Below are 15,784 nucleotides of genomic sequence, written 5' to 3'. Positions count from 1 at the left end.
GAAAGGCCAGCCCGGACACACAGGGAGAAAGGGCCGGTCAGCTGGGACAGACAGGAGAAAGGGCCGGTCAGCCGGGACACACAGGGAGAAAGGGCCAGCCCCAGGACAGACAGGGAGAAAGGGCCGGCCAGGCCTGGGACAGACAGGGAGAAAGGGCTGGTCAGCCGGGACAGAGAGGGAGAAAGGGCCAGTCAGGCCCGGGACAGATAGAGAAAAAGGGCCAGTCAGCCGGGACACACAGGGAGAAAGGGCCGGTCAGCCGGGACAGACAGGGAGAAAGGGCTGGTCAGCCGGGACACACAGGGAGAAAGGGCCGGTCAGCCGGGACACACAGGGAGAAAGGGCCGGTCAGCCGGGACAGAGAGGGAGAAAGGGCCAGTCAGCCGGGACAGAGAGGGAGAAAGGGCTGGTCAGCTGGGACAGACAGGGAGAAAGGGCTGGTCAGCCGGGACACATAGGGAGAAAGGGCCAGTCAGCTGGGACAGACAGGGAGAAAGGGCTGGTCAGCCAGGGACACATAGGGAGAAAGGGCAGACAGGGAGAAAGGGGCTGGTCAGCTGGGACAGACAGGGAGAAAGGGCTGGTCAGCCAGGACAGAGAGAGAAAGGGCGCCGGGCCTGGGACAGACGAAAAGGGGCTGGTCAGCTGGGACAGACAGGGAGAAGGGCTGGTCAGCCAGGACAGAGGAAGGGAGAAAAGCCGGCGGCCTGGGACAACAGGGGGGCTGGTCAGCCGGACAGAGGGGAAAGGGCCGGAGCCTGGGACGACAGGGAGGGGCAGGTCAGGTCTGGGCAATCAGGGAGAAGGGGCCCGGCCTGGGACAATTACAGAAGGCTGGTCATTAAGTGACCCGTTTCAAGGAAAATCACTGTTTGGTCAATCCAATCTTCCAAGAGAACAAGAGGGAGGAAGGGGCCCAGAGATCACAAAAGAAAGATTTAACTTGGGGAAACAGAAGTGGGGAGCCGTGGGGGAGGGGCTTGGGTTTTTGAAAGGCTGAGTTGGGAGCTAGGAAAGGGGTTCATTTGCCCGCTGCTGACAGGCTTCCCAGCTGGGAGGTTCAGATCAGCGCTGGGGAGTGGGGTTAAGGCTCTGGATGGTGGGCCTGGACCTGGCCTTCGCCCCCCCAGCACCAGCGAACTCGATCCCACTTCCCCCCTTGAAGTGCAAGACGGGTACCCTGTCCTGTCTTCTCAGGATGGGGGGCAGGGGCACACGGATCGCGGCGTGGGCCCCTGGGATGCGGGTGGGTTGCGGGGTGCTCAAAAGGGAACCCCGCCTCCTGCAAATCCCCAGGCCCCTGGGGCCCCAGGTGGCCCTCAAAGCCTACTTAGGGCTTGGTGGCCGACCCAAGAAGAAACCCATTGGGGTGCTGGGTTTAAACCTCACAACCCCGAGTCAAAGGGCTCCGGGCCCTCAGCTGGGGCCCCGGGCCCCTGGGCCCTGCCCGTGGGACAGACAGTGGCCGGCCTCCAGATCGGCGGGGGGGTCCCAGGGGCCGCACTCCCTTTGACCTGCCGGCAAGGGTGGTTGGGCCCGTCAGGGAAACCCGTATGGAAACAGGTTTATGGGACCCCCAGTTCTGTTCGGGGGCAGGGACCCCTCTGGCCGGTTCCTCCTTGGGGCCACCTCTCCCGGCTTGCCAGGGGATGGCCCCAAGGTGGGGCTCCACCCAGGGCCAGGCCCAGGGCCCAGGCCACCCACTCGGTGCCCCATTTCCGGCCCTGCCTACCTTGCCGCCCGGGCACAGTCAAAGGAAGCCGGGTGTGGGGTGGCGGCGTGGTGGCGGGCGCGGCGGGATGGTCATGCTCAGGATGGGCCAGACGGTGGAGCAAAATCACAAGTCTGCCGGGGGGCCAGGGGAATGGGAGGGGAGCTGGGAGGGGTTGCCCGGGCCCGACCCATTTGGGCCCTCGGTTGGGTCCGTGGGGTCCCAGTGGCACGGGTGCGCGCTTGGGCCCAAGGCCAGAACTGTCGGCGCCAGCTCGCCTTGGGGGCGGGGCAGCAGGTGGGGGGGCATGTCTCAGGGCCCTTTGGAGTGCTATTTCAAAGCCCCCCCCGGGGAGGCTGGGCCTGCCCCCCGGGGTGAGGTTGGGCTACCTCGAGCCACCCGGCCTGGGCTTAGCGTGAAGGGGCTCTGCCCTCCCAAACCCCCTGGGTCCGCTGGGCTGGAAAGGACCCCACTCTGGGCCTCTGTCCCCCCTCCCTCTTCGCCCCCCTCCCCCCTCCCCGGGCCTGGTCTCTCCTTCCCTCGTTTCCGCTTATCAGCCTCAACCGAAGTGGTCCAAGTGGGACTCTGGGGGACCCCACTTCTCAGCCCGCCCAAGCAAAGGCGCTTTGAGTTCCGCCTTTGGGCCAGCCCCCATTTCTGGAGGCTCACGAGCTGAGCTCTGCTGAGGGCAAAGGGAAAATTGGAGGGGAGGGCCTGCCCAGCCCTGCCCTGGGTGAGCTCCTGGGGTAGCTGAGTGGGAGGGGGGGGTCTAAAGATAAGCAGCCTGAATTTGAATAGAGAGGGGCCTGGGGGTACTTCGGAGATTGGTGGGAGGGAGGAGAGGGGAAAATGGGGCCTCTGGGGTCCTTAAGTTCTCCATAGCCAAGATAGAGCCCGGCCTCGGAAGCTGCAGCGTCGGACCCTCCGCGGTAGACTCGCTCGAGCTGGGGGTCTAACCAGGCTCCGGGGTCTAACCCAGGCTCCGGGGTCTAACCCAGGCTCGGGGTCTAACCCAGGCTCCAGGCTCTCAGGAGAGATGTTTCTCTGCCTCCCTGGGGCTCCCTTGTGTCGGTGGGTCCCCCATGTTGGGTCAGCGCGGATCTGGGGGCCCTTACCAAGGCCTCGGGGTACAGGCAGAGCCCGCTCCCTCCCAAGGGCCACCCCTTCCCAGCCTGCCTACGTGGCGGTGCGACCCGGCAGGCTTTCTGCACGGTCCACGTAGGCCAGTCATGCTCAGGGCAGGCCAGGCGGGGGCAGCAAAGGCCGGCGGGTCTCGCGGTCCGCCTGGATGCGCGGGCAGGACCAGGGTACCCAAAGAAGGGATCCTTGTGCTTAAGTTCCAGTTCCAGAGCCCCGGGGAGCCCCCAATCCGGGGCCCCAGTCGGGACCTTGGCCCCGGGAAGGCCGTTTCAGTTTGGGCCGCGGGGACATGGGGGGGGCCCGGCCAAGCCCCTGGATCCCCAGGCTTTTCAACCCGCGGTAAAGCCTGACAGAGTGGGAGCTTGGAGAGGCTGGGTCTGGGACGCCAAGCACGCGCCGCCGTGGCCGCTGCTCGGTCCTCTGCCTTTCTGGGCAGGCCTTCCAGCAGAGCGCCCGGCACAGGCTCTACCGCCTGGCTGGCGGACCAGAGGGTCTGGCGCTCCCGCCACCCCGCGGGGTTCGCGGGCTCTTGCCTCTTTGGAGCCACCAGGGTGCGCCCAAGAGCTGCCATAGCCGCTCGCCAGCCCGCCAAGCGTGAGCCCGAAGTCTCATTGTTCCCAGGCGGGGAAGCCGGGAAATGGGGGATCCCAGCCCAAAGGGACCCCGAGATCTGGAGCAGGACGCCGGAGCTCCTATTTCTGTGTCCCCACTCTACTAGGGCCTGACTTCCTAGGACCCTGGCCCGGCCTTCCCTCTTCTCTGCTTCTCTCTCCCAACCCAAGTGTCAAATGGAGACCAGAGCAAACCCCACTTTCTCCCCCTCCAATCCCCTCCCAGGCTGAGGGCTCAGGGCCTACGAGGCCCCACTTTCGGGGAGACCCGGGGCCCTAAGCTTGGGGGAGCCAGCTCTGAGTCCCACCGAGAGTACACTCCTGCACCTCGCCCCGGGCTTGACTGATGGGGGGGGGGGACTCAAGGACGGTCCCTCCCCTCCGGGGGCTTCCACTCTAGCTGGGGTCAGTGAGAAGATGGACAGACGTGGGCAAGGGCACGATGGATGTCCCGGGAGGAAGTGGGTAAGTGCCAAGGGTTGGCGACTTGACAAGGAAAGTTTGGGGAATTGGGGGCAGGGCGGGGAGGGGAGGGGTGGCCGCGGGCTGGAATGGCCCCCAGAGGAGGGTGGGGCTCTGTGCGCCCTGAAGAATGGGCAAGCCGGGGATTGGCTGAGCGAGATGGGGAGGGCATTCCAGGCGGAGCCATCCCCCTCTTGAAAAGGGCCTGGGGCCGGGGCAGAAAGGCGGGTGGGGGGTGGGACTAGGACACGGCCGGTCCGGTCTCGCTCCGGAGCGGGAGCTCGGAGCATGTAGCGGGGAACCAGCTTGGGTGGCGGCTGGCTAGCCCAGCCAGCCCGTGGCAGCCACGGGAGATGGGTTGGAGCAGGAGAGGAGCATCCGGACTTTGAATCTGTTGGTGTTGGTCATTGGGCTGCTTCCTGCCATCGCCCGGGTTGGAGGCCGGCGCGAGGGGGCCTGGACCATGGCAGGGCAGCGCCGGGCCGGAGCGGAGGAAAGGCGGGAGGCCTTTGTGCCTGCCGGGCGCCAGGGCTGGCCGCCACTCAGACGGAGGCAGGGAGGCAGCCGCTCGGGCAGGAAGGTCGCTGAGGCGGGCTCGGCGGCGCAGGTGAGCGCGGAGAGCTCAGCCCTTCGGGGCGGCTCCTGCGCGCGCTGGCGCTGAGCGCCCTCGGCCCTCTCTGTGGCTGGCTTCCTCATCCTTCGATGGGGGCGCCGAGCCGGGGGCTCTCCGAGGCTCCCCCCAGCTCTGACCTTCTGAGATTCTCTGGGGACTTTTAGGCGAGGGGAACATCGGGAGTGGGCAACATTATAGCCTTAGAGCCGGGCGAGCGCGCGCGCGCCCCAGAGAATCCCCGATTGTCAGAGCTGGTGGAGACCGAGAGGATTCCCCCCCCCCCCCGCAGCCCTCTCTTCTCAGAGGTAGAGGAGCTGAGGGACAGAGAGGGGAAGGGGCTCGCTTCCCCTTCGAGGCCTGGAGGAGGGACGAGATCAGGAGAGGGCAGCGGAAGGACGAGATCAGGACTGAAGGCAGAGCCTCAGGGGGAGCCCCAAGCTAGAGAGCAGGAGGTGGGAATGTACCAGCGGAGATCGAGGAGTAACAGAAAGAAGGAAAGAGACCCAGGAAATGTAGCTTCATGGAGGGCAGGGGGGAACCGTCAGGAAGAGGAGGTGAGGAACAGCAGCAGAGCCGCCCGCCGACGCCAGCGGCCTCGGAGAGCAGCTCCTCGGGAGAGGAAGGGGCCAGGCAGCCAGTACACCATCGGGGTTTCAAGCACTCCCGAGGAGAGGCTCGAACCGGGCAGCGCTGGGAGGAGACCAGTTGAGCGGGGCTGAGGGGGTGCCGGAGGACCAGGGAGCCGGGTCCTCGGGCTGAGCCAGGGAGGAGCCGGGGAGTCCCCGGCCCCTCCCGAGAGAGGCGAGGGCGTCTGCAGAGAGCCGCTGCGAAGGAGCGGGCTGCCCCGGGGAGGCAGGCAGGCAAGCTGAGGCTAGCTAGGCCCCGGGCACGCTCCGCCACCTTCTCCAGGCTCTTTCACCCGGGGGCCGGGGGGAAAACAAACAGTGGGGCTCAAGCATGTCTGCTTTATCCGCTCCCTCCTGGGCTGCCCAAAAACCCCGCGGAAGGCCGAGGACCCCGGGGTGGCCAAGGATCCCGGGGGCCAGTGCTAGTCAGGGGCGCAGAAGGCTCAGGGGGAGGCGGGGTCGGGTCGGGACGTGAGGCGGGGGCGGGGAGGGCGGCGTCGGAGGTCCCAGGGGAGGCCACTCTTGGGGAGCAAGGGCCCAGGCGACCCTCGGGACGGGGGGAGGGGCGGTTGAGGCGCTCAAAGTCCGCCCGTCAGAGCTGGCGGGTGGGCAGCCTGGTGGGCCGGCCCGGCGACCGAAGGAGGGGAAGTCAGGGCCATGAAGACCAACAGTGGTGAGTGGGGGGGGGGTTCCCCGAAGGGTTGGAGGTGGGCGGGGGGGGCGGGGCGGTCGGCTTGGGGAGGCCCCCCGGGGCACACTGCCCAGTCCGCCGGCCAGGTCTGGGGGCAAGGGCGGTGCTCCCCACTCTGGAACCCCCATGGACCCTGGTTTGTCGAGGAAAAGCGGGGACCGTCAAAAACCCTGCCCCCAGACTCGGTACCTAATCAGCCAGGAGGAATGGGCCGGAGAGAGGCGGGCCGGGCTCTGAAGGTGGCGCGGGCTTCCCGGGCGCCGGAAGACATCTGGGGAAACTGAGGCTCTGGGGGGTCTCGCCTAATGTCACGTAGAGAGCTGTGCCAGAAGTAAAGGCAGAGCCAGCGTTCCTTCCACTGCCCCACCGTGCCTCTAGCTGTCTCCCCCACCTGCCATGTGCCTCCCGACTTCCCCGGCATTAGCTAAAAGTCCGGAACAGCAGGAACCCCAGGACGCAGAGGCGTGGGACTCCGGCCAGGGCAGGGGGCCAACATCCTGTAGCCTGCTATACAATGAGCCCCCCATTCCCCCCCCCCGCCCCTCCACTCACACACACACACACACACACTCACAATCACGCACACTCACTCACACTGGCACACACACACAGCCTGGCCCTAAGTCTACCTTTCTAATCTCCCTTTCTCCCTCTTAACCAGGTCCCCGGATCCTTCATTGATCTAGCAGCAGTCATGAAGAAGCCTTTCTCACCCAGCCAGCTCCCCCCAGGCATAAGCGCATTGGGCGTGCAGAAAGGGTGAGTCCCTGCCCGGGGCCTGGGACTGGGGGTGGAGGGCCGAGAGCCGAGCCCGAGGCTGACCCGCCCTCCTTCCCCCAGATTTACACCCTGGCCAAGGTCCTGGCCCTGCTCAGGGCAGGACCCTTCCCGTCTGCCAGCCGACCACCAGGAAGATGCCACGTGAGTCAGACAGCGCGGCCCGAAAGGTGAGCAGGCTCTCCCTGTGCTGCCCTGTGATCCTCCCTCGCGCTGCCCTGTGGTCCTCCCTCATGCTGCCCTGTGGTCCTCCCTCATGCTGCCCTGTGGCCCTAGTCCTCCCTGGTGCTGCCCTGTGGTCCTCCCTCGCGCTGCCCTGTGGTCCTCCCTGGTGCTACCCTGTGGCCCTGGTCCTCCCTCGCGCTGCCCCGGCCCCCCCCCCCCGGCCCTCCTGCCTGAACCCCCACGGGGCTGACTGCGTTTATCCTTGCTTCCACAGGCCCGGGTCGGGATTCCCACCCCGTAGTGCTGGCGGTAGAGAGAAGACTGCTGCCTCATTATGGGCTGCTGAATCCCCTTCCCCAGCAGAGACCCTCACCCAGACAAGAAGAGCCTCCCAACTGAGACGCTCCCCAGCACCCAGCCCCCCTTCTCTCCCATGTTTCACCAACGACCCAGCCTCTGCTTTCTCCCCCCCCAAAAAAAAGAAAGCCATCACCTCCTGGAAGCCTTCCATGATGAGAGATCCCCTCCCCCCCACTCCCCCCTCCCTTGACCCTGGCTTTTCCGCCCCCCCTCCCTCCAGCCCCCCTCCCACCCTCCCTCGTGTCATGTCCCTCGGTTCTGGCCCCTGAAGCCCTTACAGATTCCAATTGCACTAACTAGTTCGTTTGCACTGATGGGCGCGTGGTCCCCGCGAGTGTGCGAGTGCGTGTGCGTGTGCGTGTGTGTGTCGGTCCCGTCTCGGCCGGCCGGCTCCCCCAGAGCTCAGGCCAGTCCTCCACTTGCACCTCTGACAGTTTCTCCCCTGTTCCCCTCCCCCAGAGCCCCCGCCAGGGCTGGCTCTGCACACACTCAAAATAAACACTGTTGACAGACAGCAGGGTTTCTCAGGATTGGAGTCACAATCATTGACCTGAATGAGGCGGCGGAAAATGGGCCCGGGGGGAGGGGGGCTGCCAGGGGGAAGGGGGGGCTGGGAGGGTCCCCATGTGCAGGGGCGAGGGAGGGAGGGAGGAAGGAAGGAAAAGGGAAGGAGGGCAGGAGGGGGCCTCCTCCAGGAATAAGGACTCGAGTCCAGGATGGGGAGGCAGGGGACAAGACCCAAAGGGGGCTTCCTCATGGACCGCACCCCTGCACCCCAACCCCGGCCATCCCGGCCCGCTCCACGTTTCCAAGTCACAAGGAGCACCCTGCGCTCCTCCCGCTCCCGGCCCCCAGCTCGGCAAGGCCCAAACTGGTTCTCATTTTGTAGGGATTATGTGGCCAGTCCTGAAAAGGGGGGTGGAGGGGGGGTGGGGGGGGTGAAACCCGAGTCCGCCCCACCAGAATCTAGAGCAAGTTTCCCGTGTCTGGCCGCTCCTTGGCTCATTAAGCTACTTTCTATCATAAATGGGGGTCTAGCTGGGAGGGGCCCCCAGCTGGGGTCGCCTCTTGGAGCCAGCTCCCACAGGCTAGGGAGCTCGGGGCAGGCCCCGCTCCCTCCTCAGGCCTTAGCCAGAGCTGCTGGCACGGAGCCCGGGGCCCCCACTACAGGTGGCAGCCCCCCTTTGATTGCATATCCCCCCATCAGCAGGGCGACCGGCTAGGGCCCCTCCCGTGCCTCCGCTTCCTCCGTGGCTCCCACATGCCCATCTCCCATGCGTTGTCTGCAAAGGCGCCCCATGAGGGACGGGGCAGGCGAGGTTCGGGTGCTGGGGGGAGGGGGCCTGAGGAGGGGGCCCAGCCTAGACCCTGGCGTGGGAAAGGGAGGAGCCGCTGCTCCCCTACAACCCGGGAGGGTCTGAAGCTTGGCTTGCCGCGCCCCACAAGGGTCCCAGGCCGGGAGGGGGCGACCCCTGGCCTGCATCTGGCCTGCGGGGCTTGAGGCAATCAGCTTCCCGGGGCTCCAACTCCCCGAGCAGCCCAGATGTTTGCAGCTCCATGGGAAGAGCGCTTGGAAAATGGGATCGGGCTCCTTGGCCCCTCTCCCACTCCCCCTTCCTCGGGCCTGAGCAGCTCACTCACGCACGAACCCAGCTAACCCAATGACAAAGTCCAGACAGGGAAAGAGGCTCAAAAACAACCACCAATCACTCCAAAATGAGCTCCCCCTTCCCCGCTGTCCTTTCTCCCCTCGTTCTCTCCTGTTCTTTTTTTCCATCCCTCCCCCCTTTCCCCGGTTCTTTTCTCCCACATTCTTCCCCCTGTTCTTTCCCCCCCCATTCCCCCTTGTTCTTTCTCCCCCACTCTCCCCCCATTTTCTCCCTGTTCTTTCTTCCTCCAGCCTCTCTCCTGTTTTTTCCATCCCTTCTGCTCCATTTCTCCCCGTTCTTTCTCTCCCATTCTCCGTTCTGTTCTTTCTCCCTTGCTTCTCCCCCTCCCGATCTGCTTTTTTTCTACCCCTTCCCCCATCCAAATCCTGCTGATATTACAAGGAACAATAGTCAGGCTAGCATTTCCCCGAGGCCTTGGAACCTTTCTGGATAATGAGGACCCTAAGAGCCCAGAACCCAGCTCCCTTAGGTCTGAACAGGGACTCGGGGACTTTTGAGTGGGAAGGGACCTGGAAAAGTCGACCCATCCGAGGCCCCTTGTTTGACAAGGGAGAGACTGAGCCCCAGCCCTGGACACCACAAGCTATAAAGACCCCACAGCCGGTGCAGCCCTGCCCCTCCCCCCGGGAGAGCAGTGCTCTAACTGCCCCCACGATCCTTTCTTGTGCCCGAGTCCGGTCCCTCCAGGGCGGGCGGCTTTCGCCATCCTCAGAGCAGCCGCCCTCTCCCGGGAGGCTTAGCCAAGAGCCGGAGGACGGCCTCTCCTTAGGGGATCCATTAGCGGGGCCAGGAGAGGTTACGAGCACTTAACATCCCCTCTGTGGCCCGCTCTGGGAGTGAAAGCCGCCGGGCAGCGGGACTCAGCTCAATTGAGTTGGACAGCCCTGGTGAGGCCGGGCAGAAGGCGCTGGCCTCCGATCCGTGTTAAGTGATTAGCTCTATAAACCTTTATGATCCACACAAGCCCTGTCGGGCAGCTTGCGGGAAGCCTGGCTGGGAAGATGGTGGCCTTGGGGGCAGCTGCCGGCAGCTCCGGGCCAGGGGGAGAGGGCCGTGGTGAGGGGGGAGGGGGCCACGCAGGGGGAGAGGGGCATGGAGGGGGCTGGCTGAGGAGGGGGAGGCGAGAATGGGCCTCCAGATCTGTTGGCTCGCACTCATCTCTGGGTTTCACCCGGCTTCGTTTTCCTGGAAATCCCTGGGCTGGGTTGTGGGTTGGGAATCGGGGGACCCACCGGGCGAGAGCGGCCAGCCTCGGCTCTCCCCGCCAGGGGCTTCCTCCCGTTTGGGTGGTGCTTTGGGCTCCGGGAGATGGGCCGGGCCAGAGAGGAGGCTGCTGCAGCCATTTGCACGAGCTCCCACATGTGCGAGCACACAGACCACTCCTGTCCACGCACGCCCTCGAGCCGGTCCGCCGGTGCGCGCCCACGGGTTTCATGGGGTTTCTTTGCACTTTCCTCCCTTCTGGAGTTTCCAGTTCAGAGATCTCGAGGCGGGCACACGTAGGGTTTTTGTGCTGGGCCAGTTGGGGTTCGGGGGCCTCCCGAAAGGCACAGCCCCACCCCAGCCTCTCCTGCACATGGCCTAAGCCTCCCTTTGTGCCCCAGCGGGTACCTAGAATGCCCAGTGACCGACCGCTCGCTGCCCGGGCCCCGGGCAGATTGGGGGGGCACGTGCTCTCCGGGGGCCACGGCCTCAGTCAGCGATTGTTAGGGGGATGGGGATGGGGGGGCAGAAGCCCAGTCCTTAGTCCAGAGGAATCCCCTGGGACCCAGACTTGAAAAGCACCAGGAGGGAACAGCTTCCTGTGGGTCCACGCTGACTCGCTGTTTCTAAGAACTAGGCTCTGGCAGGATTTTTAGGGAGCGGCCACCGCCCTTCTCAACTGTTCCCCCCGTGGGGCCGTTCCTCGGTTCCCCAAACTCAGGGAGTGTCCCCCAAACCGACGCATTTGCAGTTCCCCCTCTGGCCTGGGGGGCAGGAGGGACCATCCCAGAATGACCTGGAAGAGCTGAGGTCTGGAGCCCGTGACCCCGAGGGGGCCCCTGGGCCTGCACTCTCCCCCCGGCCCGGAGAGTTCTGGGCAGGTCGAGGCCAAGCCCGCAAGCGGGTCTCCCAGGTGCGGGGCTAACGCGCGGGGGTCTTCGGCCCCTGAGGGCCCGGCTCTGCTGGCCAAGGGGAGGCGCCCTGGCTGGGTCCGAGGGGTCTGTCTGTGCCGCTCCTCAGCCTGGACTGACATTGTTCAGTGCGGCCGCGGCCCCCTGGGGATGGGTGTGGAGGGAAGGAGGTTTGTTCCACTGCTGTGGGGGCCAGAACTTCAAAACAAGCCCCCAACAATAGAGAGGAAACCCGAGAGGAGGCGGGAAACAATGGGGAGCTGCCCTGCTCTCGGCCTCCGGCCCAGACAGGACAGAGGCCGCCCCGGGGGTGCTGCGCCCCCCCCCGCCCCCGGGACCCTCCTGGGTCAGCGTTCCTGCGGGGCCCCGGAGTGGCTCCAGTTACCCCCATTCCTGGGGAGCCGGGGGCTCCAAGCAGAGCCTCGGGCACCCAGCCCCCCAGTCAGTCACACAGCACCATTCGTTTCTTTACATGGCTCTTCATTGGGGGAAGGGGAACAAAGAACCATGATTTGGGGTCTGGGGTTCTGGGTTCGAATCCTAGGTGGAGAATGAAAAGGTAGGTTCCAGGGGTTTCTTCCCCATGAGAACAAAGCCCCCCCCCTCCCGGAACCAAGGGGACCTGCAAGGGCCTCCTCCACTGATCAGCGTGGGGTCGGCTCCTCTCCCATCAGGCTGGAAGCCGGGGCCCGGCTGAGAGGCCGGCGAGGCTGCATGGGGGGCCCCCAACAGCCGGGCAGGGGGCTGGGGGAGCGGCCCGGAGGAGGCGGAGGCGAGCCTGAGGCCCCCAGGCCTGGGGCCAGGAGGTCAGCCCCCCCAAGCCCGGAAGCCCGGGAAGGGCGGCCCCTCCCATCTGCTGGAAGCCCCCGGCAATGTTTGGTCCTTCAGCCCGCAGGCCCATCAGCCGGCCCCATCCCTGCCCGCTGGGATTTTTCCATCACAACACCCGCACGTTCGGGGGGGCCAAAGGGACCATGCAACACCCTTCCCAGAACCCAAATAAACCCAAAAAAGGTGGCCGTGCAGTTTGGGCCCTTCCCTGGGAAAAATCAGCCCCGCTTTCCTTGAGCCCGGGGGGGGCAAAGGGGGCGGGGGGCAGCCGGGAATTGAGGAGACAAAGAGCCGGGACCCGGGGGGTGTGATTAAACAGGCGGTCCCGGGCCGGGGGGGGGGGCGAGGCCTGAGGGGGCGGTGGGGAGGGGCCCACGGGGTTCCCAGGGGGGGGCGGCCACCCCCAAGAGCAGAGGCCAATTAGGAGGCCTTAGGAGGCCCGGGGGGCTCCCTTAAGCCCGAAAAACGCGGGTTCGGGGGAAACGCAAAGCAGGGGTTAAACAATTATTTGAATTGGGGCAGCGGGGGGCACAAAACACTGGGGCGGAAAACCCCCCCCAAAAGGGGGGGTCCTGGGGACCCCGTGACAGTGGGGAGAGAACGGGGGCAGAGGGGCGCCTTTTCCGGCCCCCGCCCCCAGCCGGGGCCCCCGGGGAGGGCCACCACCCCTCAGCCCGGGGCATGAACCTCGGCCGGCGGGGCCAGCTGGGAATCTCCCGGAGCCGCAACAAGTCCCCGGCCTCCGGGCCCCCCCATGCCCCACACACTGGCCCACTGGCTGCCCCCCAGACCCCCCCCCCGCGGCCCCTTCCCTCAGGGCTCTGCCCCCCAGGAGACCGAGGTGCCGCTGGCTGGGTCTCCTCATCCGCGGCTCCATCACTCCCACATCCGGCCAGGACCCGCCCGCCGGGACTGGGGGGCGCCCCGCTCCGGGCTGGCCCCCACCTGCCCCCCGTATCTAGAAGGGCCGGTGGGCGGCGGGGCAAACTGGGACCCCGGCCCCTCCCCACCCGGACCGGCTTCTCCCGCCCCCGACCCGCCCGTTTCCCGTGGAACTGGCTTGTTCTCATCTGGACACCAAAGGGCCGGGGTTCTAGAACTTCCCGGGGAAATCTGCCTGAGGGCACAGAGCCCAGACCCCCAAAAGTGGCTCCCAGAGGTGGGCTGGGGGTGGGGCGCTCCCCTTCTGCCTGCGCCCCGCTGGGCTTGGGCCGGGCAGCCGGAGAGCATTCTGGGGCCGAAGTTCTCAGAGCGGGCTGGGGACCGGCTTGGGAGGAGTGGGGGCGGCTGTGGGCCCAGGGCCCCGGGGGCCTGAAACCTAAGAGAGACCCCAAAGAGGTGTCTGGGAAAAGGGCTCGGAGACAATGGAGGAGAGAGAAACAATAGGGATTAAGGGATTTACTCAGGGTAAGTGCAGTGGTGGGCAACTGCAGGGGGGGCCTGGGAGTCCCAGGATTCTGGGAAGGAACGTTCTGGGAAGACTTCCCGGAAGGCTTTCCCCATGGCATTCCTCAGCAGCAGGACCCCCCCCTCCCCATCTGGGGGCCCCTGGGCCTGCCCATGCCACTCCTGGGGGGGGCGTGCTCCTTGGGGGGGGTGCTCCTGCCCCCTCCCGCCCATGGCGCTCCTCCTCGCCGCCCCCCTCCCCATGTCCTCTTGGCAGGTGAGGGATGTGCCCCAGACATCCCTAACCCCCTTAATAACCCGCCCGTCATGGATCTGTCATCCAAGAATTCGCCTAAGCCTCTCTGGAGCCTGTTTCTACTTTCCCGGCGTCCTCTCCCGCTAACCAGATCCATAAGCTCATTCCCGCTTCTTTCGATTTGGTCTGGGCTGGAGCTCCCCTCCTTCTGTGAGGGGCCCCCAGTTCTGGGGCGGGGGTGGGAGAGCAAGGCCTGGCACCCCTTCTCTCCTGGGTTTCTCAATGGAAATCCCAAGAACTGGGGAGCCCAAAGAGGGGTCCCCCAAGATCCAGAGGAGGAAACTGAGGTCCAGAGTAAGGCGGGGACTCCCCCCGGCCAGCTTCCTGGCCTCCCCCAGGCCTCCTGCTGTCTCTCCTCGGCCCTGAGTGCTCAGGGGGGAAGGGGGGCTCTAAGGTCCCATTCCAGGACAGTAACATATCCTCCTCACCCAGGCAAGGTCAGTCCTGGGGAGGGAACACGAGGACTTGGCCCAGCCCTGGGAATAGCCTGGGAGTTCTCCCCCGCCCCCCCAAACACGAAATCCCGTCGCCAGTCCCCCAGCCCCGGGGGCTTCGGGGCACTTCCTGGGGCCTCTCAGGCCGGGCCAGCTGCCGGTTCCTGCTCGGGACTTAGGCCGGGTTCTTTCTGTCCCCCGAGACACCTCTGGGGGGGGTTGCTCCGGTTCACAAGCCCGGGGGGAGCCTTGGCAGAGCTCCTGTGGCCTGCCTCCCACCCAAGAGGGTGTTGGGGGCTGGGCGGCAGAGAACCCATTATCAGCATCCGCTGCTAAAGTCCACAAGCATCTTCTGTCAAAATGGCGGCACAGTTGCCCCGGAGCCACCGTCCCTGCTCAGGCCACAGGGAAGCAGAGCAGAACGTCCTCCCTGCCCGGGACCCCGGAGCTGACCCCGGAACCATCCCCGGAGCAGATGTGCATGCGCAGCCCCGGGGAGGGGGTGGCCTCTGGGACCCGGAGGCATCCGGGGGGAGGGGGGCGCAAAAAGCATTTGTGTCATTAGACTGGATCCAATCACCTTTGCCCTATTTGGAGGCAAACCCCGTTTCTCCCTGCTCTCCTTTTCTTCCCTCTGCCTCCCTGCCCTCTCGCCACCAGTCCCGTCCCGCCATATTTTTCCCTGGAGGCTGCCCGCCTCCCCACGAGGGTCAGGTTCATAGTCTCATCTGCTGGGCCGGCCGTCTCCATCCCTCCCGAGGCCGGCCCCTCGGCCCAGCCCCTCGCCCCAGCCTTCTCCCTCCTCTCCTCAGAAATAGGTGACTCCCCAGCTCGGGGCCAGAACGGGGCGCAGGAGGGGACAGAGACACAGGGGGCACCCGGGCAGGCCCAGGGGAGCCATTGCAGATGCAACAGCGGGAGGAAGGGCAAGAGTCACCCATCGTTTGTCCCTCCCTGGAGACGTGGGCCGTGGCGGGGGCACGGATGAACGGGACCCGATCGTTCTGTGAGAAAGGATCGGGGGACCATCTCCCGAGGCCGCGGGGACCTGCAGGAGCTGGTGCCGAGGGAAACGAGCAGGGGATCGTGGGCCGGCAGCAAGACGCACGACCGGCAGTTCTGCCAACAATGAGATGATTGTTGCGGGCTCCTGATGGAGAGAGCCGTCTGCACCCGGGGAGGCTGGGGGGCCAGTGGGGCTGGAGGCGCGGCTCGCGCTCTCTGACATTGTTCGCTGCATTTTGTTTTCTCATTTTCATTTTTGAGTTGATTTTTCTTGTGCAACGAGAGACTGTATAAATATGTTTACACATATTGGATTTAACATATATTTTTTTATTATGGCTTTTTATATACAAAACACATGCCCGGGTAATTTTTCAACATTGACCCAGCAAAACCTTCTGTTCCAACGTTTCCCCTCCTTCCTCCACCCCCTCCCCTAGATGGCGGGCAGTCCCATACATGGTAAATAGATTTAACATCTATTCTAACATGTTTAACATATATGGGATTGCTTGCCATCTAGGGGAGGGGGTGGGGGAGGGAGGGAAGATCTGAAACATGAGGCTGTGCAAGAGTCAGTGTTGAAAAATTATCTGTGCAGATGGTTTGAAAATTAAAAGCTTTAAAATTTTACAAAAAGAACAAAAAGACTTAGAACCTATTATGACTCTTGTATGGTTTCTGTATTTGCTGAAGAGACATGTGGCTAATAAAAAGAAAGAAATGCTTGTGACCTGCCTAGTTCTGTGGTGAGCCTTGGTGTCTCTCTCCTGTAGCAGCTGGAGCCTCTCTCAGAATGGGCTGTTTAGGAGAGAAATCCTTTCTGAGGGCTCTATTCTGGGGCAAGCTCTCTGCTCTACATTCCCAAGGTT

General features: G+C 64.9%; 1 long non-coding RNA gene across 1 annotated transcript; it reads left to right on the top strand.

Annotated features, from left to right (window-relative positions):
• The first annotated feature begins 6,463 nt into the window (after positions 1–6,463).
• Positions 6,464–7,670, top strand: LOC116419919. The gene is made up of 3 exons (XR_004230242.1): positions 6,464–6,613; positions 6,695–6,801; positions 7,071–7,670. It is a non-coding gene; the product is annotated as an uncharacterized LOC116419919 (long non-coding RNA).
• The last annotated feature ends 8,114 nt before the right edge of the window (positions 7,671–15,784 follow it).

Source organism: Sarcophilus harrisii, chromosome 6, assembly GCF_902635505.1.
Source record: "Sarcophilus harrisii chromosome 6, mSarHar1.11, whole genome shotgun sequence".
In the NCBI taxonomy this organism is placed as follows: Eukaryota; Metazoa; Chordata; class Mammalia; order Dasyuromorphia; family Dasyuridae; genus Sarcophilus; species Sarcophilus harrisii.
The sequence above is the reverse complement of the archived record's forward strand: the minus strand, read 5'-3'. Positions and strand labels throughout refer to the sequence as shown.